The sequence below is a fragment of the Carcharhinus amblyrhynchos genome, chromosome 24, assembly GCF_965287045.1.
Source record: "Carcharhinus amblyrhynchos chromosome 24, sCarAmb.v2.hapA, whole genome shotgun sequence".
NCBI classification, from domain to species: domain Eukaryota; kingdom Metazoa; phylum Chordata; class Chondrichthyes; order Carcharhiniformes; family Carcharhinidae; genus Carcharhinus; species Carcharhinus amblyrhynchos.
The window spans coordinates 37,797,375-37,807,417 of NC_137347.1; positions in this window are offsets into that span (position 1 = coordinate 37,797,375).

Genomic DNA, 10,043 nt, shown 5'->3' on the forward strand with positions numbered 1-10,043 from the left:
ACTTATTCGTCACAGATAGACTTACATTAACACTGCAGTGAAGTTACTGTGAAAATCCCCTAGTCACCACACTCTAGCACCTGTTTGGATACACTGACGGAGAATTTAGCACAGCCAATGCACGTAATCAGCCCGTCTTTCAGACTGTGGGAGGAAACCGGAGCACCCGAAGGAAACCCATGGGCCTTATTCATAATAATGGTAATGGTAAACCCGTGCAAAATCCACACAGACAATGACCCAAGATAGGAATCGAACCCGGGCTCCTGGCGCTGAGAGGCAATAGTGCTAACCACTGTGCCACCGAGCTGCCCCAAGATAACAGCAGATTACTGTGGATGCTGGAATCTGAAACAGAAAATGCTGAAAAATCTTAGCAGATCTGACAGCATCTGTGGAGAGAGAATAGAGCCAATGTTTTGAATGTGGATGACCCTTCATCAGAGCTCAGAGCTCCAACAGAATGTAAATGGTAGTGATCATGGCTAAGAAGAGTCCTGATAGCAGCACATTAAGAGATCAGAGTGTGTAAATAACAATTTTTTAAAATTTTCTTTCATCTTTTTTAAGTCTCACTTTCCATCTTGGTTCCCCTCTCCCACTCCCCGCTAGGACCATCTGTCACATGTCTCAGGTTGGCTTTTGACACTCTGTTTAGCTTTGTTCTGCCAATTACACATTCTGATCTCTTAATGGGCTGAAGTCACCACTTGCAAATTCCCTCCCAAGGCACACATAATTCTGACGAAAATTATATTGCTGTTCCTTCATTGTCGCTGGGTCACCTTTTTGAACAGCACTGAATGGGCATCTGTACCACGTGGACTGCAGTGGTTCAAGAAGGCAATACTTCTCAAGGACAATTAGGAATGGGCAATAAATGCCGGCTTTGCCAGCAATACTCACATCCCAAGAACAAATAAAACAAAATTAGCTGGCCTTTTTCTTCCATCAATATTGTTCATCACAATCTCAAATCACCTCAGCTGATATTCTTTTTAGCAGGAGAACAATGCAATGTAGGAATGGGCCCTTGTCTGGCAAATGTTCTTTAATATAGATACATGCAGCGTTATGAAGAGCTATCACCAAGGGCTGCAAATGTACAGCTTTTGAGCAGAAGAATGGCTCAGGTGCTTTAATATATGAATCTCTCAAAGAAACAGCAAAGGTGTCATCACCACAATGTAGAAACTGATAAAAGTAGCTTATAAAGCTATAGCAAAGGCAAATAATCATAATTAATTACCAGGATAATCAAAATGCAAAATCAAATTACTATATTGTTGTTGTGTAAGATAAGGTTTGACATGATCAGAAATAGCATGGTTTTGTCAAGGGCAGGTCGTGCCTTACGAGCCTAGTTGAGTTCTTCGAAAATGTGATTGAACACATTGACAAAGGAAGTGCAGTGGACGTGGTGTACATGGACTTCAGCAAGGCGTTTGATAAGGTCCCCCATGCAAGACTTCTTGAGAAGGTGAGAGGGCATGGGATCCAAGGGGCTTTGGCCTTGTGGATCCAGAACTGGCTTGCCTGCAGAAGGCAGAGAGTGGTTGTGGATGGGTCTTTTTCTGCATGGAGGTCAGTCACCAGTGGAGTGCCCCAGGGATCTGTTCTAGGACCCTTGCTGTTTGTCATTTTCATAAATGACCTAGATGAGGAAGTGGAGGGATGGGTTAGTAAGTTCGCCGATGACACGAAGGTCGGTGGTGTTGTGGATGGTCTGGAAGGATGTCAGAAGTTGCAGCAGGACATAAATAGGATGCAGGACTGGGCGGAGAAGTGGCAGATAGACTTCAACGCGGATAAATGTGTAGTCGTCCATTTTGGCAGGACCAATGGGATGAACGAGTACACTATCAAGGGCAGGAGTCTTAGTAGTGTTGAAGAGCAGAAGGATCTTGGGGTCCGGGTCCACAGGACTCTTAAATCGGCCTCGCAGGTGGAGGATGTGGTCAAGAAGGCGTATGGTGTACTGGCCTTCATTAATCGAGGGATTGAGTTTAGGAATCGGGAGGTAATGCTGCAACTTTATAAGACCCTTGTCAGGCCTCACTTGGAGTACTGTGCGCAGTTCTGGTCACCTCACTATAGGAAGGACGTAGAAGCTATTGAAAGGGTACAGAGGAGATTTACAAGGATGTTGCCTGGACTGGGAGGCATGCCTTATGAAGTTAGGTTGAGTGAGCTGGGACTCTTCTCCCTGGAGAGACGAAGGTTGAGAGGCGACCTGATAGAAGTTTATAAAATGTTGAGAGGAATAGATAGGGTGGATTCTCAGAGGCTATTTCCCCGGGTTGAAATGGTCGCTATGAGAGGACGCAGATTTAAGGTGCGGGGAGGCAAGTACAGAAGTGATGTTAGGGGTAAGTTTTTCACTCAGAGGGTGGTGAGTGAATGGAATCGGCTGCCGTCAGTGGTGGTGGAGGCGAACTCACTGGGGTCTTTTAAAAGACTTCTGGATGAGTATATGGGATTTAATGGGATTGGGGGTTATAGATAGGTCTACGGATTGGTAGATGTTGATGTGATCGGCGCAACTCGTGGGCCGAAGGGCCTGTTTGTGCTGTAGTGTTCTATGTTCTATGCCATAAGAACTTAAGAAGAGGAGCAGGAGTAGGCCATCTGGCCCCTCGAGGCTGCTCCACCATTCAATAAGACCATGGCTGATGTTTTCATGGACTCAGCTCCACTTACCCACCTGCTCACCATAACCTTTAATTCCTTTACTGTTCAAAAATCTATCTACCTTTGCCTTAAAAACATTCAACAAGGTAGCCTCAACTGCTTCACTGGGCAGGGAATTCCACAGATTCACAACCCTTTGGCTGAAGAAGTTCCTCCTCAACTAATCTAGAACAATTAGTCCAGCTTTAGTCTCATTAGAAATGGGAGCAGAATAGGCCAGATGGACTATCAATCCGACTCCTCCATTCAGTATCACTTCTGAACTTTTATATCAAGCCCACTTTCCAGCTCTATCACCATATCCCTTGATTCTCTTAGTTTTCTCACAGATAATAGAGACCTTGGCCACGAGATTGATATCTTATATACCATGATAAGGCTTAGAGCTGGAGCTATTTTTATAGATTCATGATCGAAAGCATCCTATCTGGATATATCATAACTTGGTATGACTCCTGCTCTTACCAAGGCTGCCAAGAAACTACAAAGAGTGTAAACGTAGCCCAGTCCATCATGTAAGCCAGCCTCCCATCCATCAACTCTATCCTTCCTGCTGCCTCGGAAAAGCAGCCAGCATAATCAAGGACCCCATGCATCTCAGGCACTCTCCTACACCTTCCTCCGTGGGGAAAAAAATACAAAAGTCTGAGAACATATACCAATTGACTCAAGAACAGCTTGACACAAATTCACTTTGCAAGATAATGGTTGGAATGCAAGATTTTACAGGTAATCAAATCTTAAAGGTACAGACAATGTGAGTGGAGCACAAGTTAAAGAGATGTGTATTGTCTCCAGCCAGGACAGTTAGTGAGATTTTGCAAGCCCAGGCAAGTCGAGGGGTTACAGATAGTGTGACATGAACCCAAGATCCCAGTTGAGGCCGTCCTCACGTGTGTGGAACTTGGCTATTAGTTTCTGCTCAGCGATTCTGCGTTATCATGTGTCGTGAAGGCCACCTTGGAAAATGCTTCCCCAAGATCAGAGACTGAATGCCTGTGACTGCTGAAGTGTTCCCCGACTGGAAGGGAACACTCCTGGCTAATGATTGTTGAGTGGTGTTCATTCATCCGTTGTCGTGACATCTGCACGGTCTCCCCATTTTACCATGCCTCAGGACATCCTTTCCTGCAGCATATCAGATAGACAATGTTGGCCGAGTTGTAAGAGTATGTACTGTGTACCTGCTGGATGGTGTTCTCACGTGAGACGATGGCATCTGTGTCAATGATCTGGCACATTTTGCAGAGGTTGTTTGGTGTCTTGGTCACTGTTCTCCTGAAGGCTGGGTATTTGCTGCAGATAATGTTCTGTTTGAGGTTGTGCAGTTGCTTGAAGGCAAGAAGTGGGCCAACAGCGAACACAATGAAACAGCCAATGAACTGGAACAGCTGACAGAAGGATCTGTGATGCAGCAACCAAAAAGGAAAGAGTTGGACTCCTCCGGAAGGCTGTTGCCCTCGACTCGACATGTATGCCCAAGCCGTCAAGAGGAGTGTCAATGCCAGATTCATCAGCCGCATTCACAAGACAGCCTCGAACATCACCCAGGCACAACACAAAGCTATCCGCGCTCTCAAGACCAACTGCAACATTGTCAACAAACCAGCAAAGGAGGGGCCATTGTCAAACTGAACAGAACGGATTAGTGCAATGAAGTGTACCGACAACTGAACAACGAGGAACACTACAGTTACCCACAGATCCGACCAAAGAACACACCCGTCAACTCAATGGACCTCTGATCAAGACCTTTGATTCAGACCTTCAGGGTACCCTCCGTGCTCTCATCCCAGAGATCTCTACTGCCTCCCGAATGTACACAAGGCCAACACACTCGGCTGTCCCATCGTATTAGGAAATGGGATCCTGTGTGAGAACCTCTCCGACTATGCCAAGGGCATTCTGAAACCCATTGTACAAAGAACCCCCAGCTTCTGTCGCGACACTATGGGCTTCCTACAGAAACTCAGCACAGAAGGAGCAGTTGAACCAGGAGCAGTCCTCTTCACAATGGATGTCTCGTCACTCTACCAGTATCCCCCACGATGACGACATTGCTGCAACTGCCTCAGTACTCAACATCTGCCAATCTCCAGATGCAATTCTACAACTCATCTGCTTCATCCTGGACTACAATGTCTTCACCTTCAACAATCAGTTCTTCATCCAGAAGCACGGAACAGCCATGGGGATCAAATTCACACCTCGATATGCCAACATCTTTGTGCACAGGTTCGAACAAGACTCTTCACCACACAGGACCTTCAACCGACGCTATACACTAGATACATCAATGACGTTTTCTTCCTTTGGACTCATGGCGAACAATCATTGAAACATCTATATGATGATATCAACAAGTTCCATCCCACCATCAGACTCACCATGGACAACTCTCCAGAATCGATTGCATTCTTGGATATACGCATCTCCATCAAGGACAATCACCTCAGCACTTCATTGTACATAAGCTCACGGATAACCTCACGATGCTCCACCCCTCCAGCTTCCACCCTAACCACGCTAAAGAAGCCATCCCTTTTGGACAAGCCCTCCATATACACAGGATCTGCTCAGATGAAGATCACAACACACACCGACACACACTGAAATGCCCTCATAAGAACAGAATATGGTGCTTGATTCATTGATCAATAATTCCAACATGCCACAGCGAGAAACCGCATCGACCTCCTCAGAAGACAAACACAGGACACGGCAGACAGAGTACCCTTTGTTGTCCAATACTTCCCCAGAGTGGAGAAGCTACGACATCTTCTCTGGAGCCTTCAACGTCATCAATGAAGATGAACATCTCACCAAGGCCATCCCCACACCCCAACTTCTTGCCTTCAAACAACCGTACAACCTCAAACAAGACCATTGTCTGCAGCAAACTACCCAGCCTTCAGGAGAACAGTGATCACGACACCACACGTTACCACGGCAACCTCTGCAAGACATGCCAGATCATCAATATGGTTGCCACCAGCTCACGTGGGAACGTCATCCACCAGGTACACGATACATACTCTTGCGATTCGGCCAATTTTATCTACCTGATATGCTGCAGGAAAGAATATCCCGAGACATGGTATACTGGGGAGACAATGCAGACGCTACAACATTGGATGAATGAACACCGCTCAACAGTCACCAGGCTGTGTTCCCTGCCAGGTGGGGAACACTTCAGCGGTTACAGGCATTCAGCCTCTGATCTTCGGGTAAGCGTTCTCCAAGGCGGCCTTCATGACACACAATAATGCAGAATCGCTGAGCAGAAACTGATAGCCGAGTTCCGCACGCCTCAATCAGGATCTTGGGTTCATGTCACACTATCTGTAACTCCCATGACTTGCCTGGGCTTGCAAAATCTCACTAACTGTCCTGGCTGGAGACAATACTCACCTCTTTAACTTGTGCTTAGCCCTCTCGCCACTTACATTGTCTGTACCTTTAAAACTTGATTACCTGTAAAGACTCCCATTCCAACCATTATCTTCTGAATTGAGTTTGTGTCTGTATATGCCCTGTTTGTGAACACAAGTCCTCACTCACCTGATGAACAAGTGAGACTCCAAAAGCTTGTGCTGCCGAATAAACCTGTTGGACTTTAACCTGGTGTTGTGAGACTCCTTACTGTCCTAATGCGTGTGACAGTAATAAATCAAATAAAATTTGAAGTATAAAGTCAGAATAGATTTGGTCAACTTCAGGACCCTGGAGAGGAATTTTCCAGATTTCTCCTCCCAACAACATGCCCAAATTAGTGTAGCAGTTTTATCATTTCTCCCAGGAGATTGTGTTTATGACTGATGGGTGTTAGGGAAGGGAGCAAACCATGGTGTTTAAGTTGCATCACTGTAGGAAGGGACGATTCAATGATTCAGTTGGTCCCTTCTTGTCCACCTGTTTGAGTTTGCCCAAGTGTTGCACTGCAGTTACGGGCAAAGCATAGCTATAGCACTGAATTTAACTAGTTGCTCACAACGGGCTTTCTCTAAAAAAAGGAGCAGGGATGGGGTGTTGCATTGTCACATCACTCCTCTCTGTATTGCTGAAAGTAGCACAAACTGAATGGAGGAACAACTTTAATCTGCTGAGTGAAAAGAGATCCTGGCATAATCTATACACTCATTTGCTTTTGCTGCAGTCACCTCACAAACATGAAGAAGAGAATAGAGGGATGTGAAGGCCAGAGTGAAGGAAAGAGATAGAGTGGGACGAATAAAAGCAAGTTACTGCAGATGCTGGAATCTGAAACCAAAAGGGAAAATGCTGGAAAATCTCAGCAGGTCTGGCAGCATCTGTAAGGAGAGAAAAGAGCTGATGCTTCAAATCCAGATGACTCTTTGTCAAAGTCCAGAGTGGGAGGAAGTTCATGTGGAGTATAAACACCAGCATTGAGCAGTTGGGGTCAGGTGGTCAATTTGAGTATCATAGTGTCTCTACAATGTGGAAGGAGGCCATTCAGCCCATCAATTCTGCACCGACAACAATCCCACCCAGGCCCTATCCTTGTAACCCCACATAATCTCCTGACACTAAGGGGCAATCTCACTTGTTCCCTGTAATCCCAAGCATTTACCCTGCTAATTCCCTTAGCCTACACATCTTGGGACACTAAGGGGCAAATTAGCATGGCCAATCCATCTAACCTGTGTATCTTTAGTGTGGGAGGAAACTGGAGCACCCAGAGGAAACCCATGCAGACACGGGGAGAATGTACAAACTCCTCACAGACAATCACCCAAGGGCAGAATTGAGTAGTTGGCTCTTTGTAACCTCATACTGCTCATGCTTTTTAATGAGTGACCAGCAACTTGTCCCAAGTCTCTATGCATATATTACGAGCAAGAGGGTAGCAAGGGAAACAGTAAGCCCAGCCAAAAACAATGGAGGGAAATTGTGCATGGATCCACAGGAAGTGGGTGAGATCCTTAATGAGTACTCTGTATCAGTATTCACCAAGGAGAAGGCATGATGTATGCTGAGGTCAGTGATAGGTGTGTGAATGCTCTGGAGAATGTCAATATATCGAAGGGAGAAGTGTTGGGTATCCTAAATTACATTACGGTCGACAAGTTCCTAGGGCCAGTTGGAATCTATCCCAGGTTACTGCAGGAGGCTAGAGGGGAAATAGCTGGGGCCTTACAGATATCCTCACATCTTCTTTGGCCACAGGTTCCAGAGGACTGGAGAATAGCCAATGTTGTTCCCTTGTTTAAGAAAGGAAGCAAGGATAATCCAGGAAATTATAGATCGGTGAGCCTGACATCAGTGTGGGGAAGCTTTTGGAGAAGATACTGAGGGACAGGATATTTGCACATTTGGAAGAAAATGGACTAATTAGTGACAGACAGCATGGTTTTGTATAGGAAAGGTCATGTCTCACCAACTGCATTGAGTTTTTTGAAGAGATGACAAAGATAATTGATGAGCTAAGGGCTGTGGATGTCATTTATATCGACTTTAGTAAGGCGATTGACAAGGTACCACATGACAGACTGGTGCAAAAACTAAAATCACGTGATTTGGGGTGGGTTGGCTATATGTACACAGAACTGGCTTGGTTAAAGGAGACAGAGTATCGATGGAAAGGTGTTTTCCAGAATGGAGAGATCAGTGCTGGGATCTCTGCTGTTTGGAGTATATATAAATGATCTGGAGGAAAACGTGGGTGATCTGATTAGTAAGTTTGCAGATGACATGAAGATTGGTGGACTTGCTGATAGTGCTGGGGATTGTCAGAGGATACAAAAGGACATGAGAGAGTTTACAGCATGGAAACAGGCCCTTCAGCCCAACTTGTCCATGCCACCCCCTTTTTTTAAACCTCTAAGCTAGTTCCAATTACCCACGTTTGGCCCATAACCCTCTATACCCATCTTACCCATGTAACTGTCTACCTCTGGCAGCATGTACTACCTCTGGCAACTCATTCCAGACATTCACCACCTTCTGAAAAAATTGTCCCTCTAGACACTTTTGCATCTCTCCCCTCTCACCTTAAACCTACGCCCTCTTATTTTAGACTCTCCTACCTTTGGGAAAAGATATTGACTATCTAGCTGATCTATGTCCCTCATTATTTTATAGACCTTTATAAGATCACCCCTCAGCTTCCTATGCACCAGAGAAAAAAAGTCCCAGTCTATTCAGCCTCTCGTTTTAACTCAATCCATCAAGTTCTGGTAGCATCCTAGTGAATTGTTTCTGCACTCTTTCTATTTAATAATATCCTTTGTATAACAGGATGCAGATGGAGTTTAATCCAAACAAATGTGAGGTGATGCATTTTGGGAGATCAAAATTAGGTGTGAATTATACTGTAAATAACAGAACCCTTAGGAATATTAACATATTGAGGGATAAAAGTGGCAACACAGTCGGCCAAGGTGCTTAAGAAGGCTTATGGCATGCTTGCCTTCATCAACCAGGGCACTGAGTACAACAATTGGGAAATCATATTGCAGCTATATAAAACCTTGGTTAGACCATCTTTAGAGTATTGTGTGCAGTTCTAGTCACCACAATAACAGAAGGACATGGAAGCTTTGGAGATAGTGCAAAGAAGGTTCTCCAGGATGTTGGTTATATGGAGAGGTTGAATAAACTCAGATTGTTTTCACTGAAAAGGTGGAGGCTGAGGGGAGATGTGATAGAGGTCTACAAAATTATGGGAAGCATGGACAGGATGGATAGTCAGAAGTGTTTTCCTAGGGAGAAAGTATCAATTACAAGGGAGCACAAGGTTCAAGGGGGAAAACTTAAGGAGATGTGTGGAGGAAGTTTTTCACACAGAGTGGTGAGTGCCTGGAATGCACTACCAGAGGAGGTAGCCAGGCACATTAGCTTAGCAACATTTAAGAGGCATCTAGATGGGTACATGAATAGGGAGGGAATAGAGCGATACAGACCAAATAAAGACAGAAGGTTTCTATTTTAGTTAAGGTTCTTTCTTAACATATTACTTTGAACATCCGTGGCCTTGTGCTATAGCCACTGAAAGGTAATCCACTGAAAGGTAATCCACTGACTGAAAGAAATGCTCTGGGGTTCCAGGCTCAAATCCCACCAAGGTAGATGATTGAATTTGAATGCAAATTCAAAATTGTTCTGTCAGGCATGGGTCAGCTGAAAAACGTACATCTTTTATGGTGGTGTTTCCTAACTAAGAGTGTATTACAAAGGGGTCAGTCTAGCTCAGTTGGCTCGATGGCTCGTTAGTGATGCAGAGCAATGCCAAAAGCATGGGTTAATCGTCAAGGCCCGTCTTCTCAACCTTGCCCCTCACTTGAGATGTGGTGACCCTCAGATTAAATTGCCACCAGTCAGTTCTCTCTCCC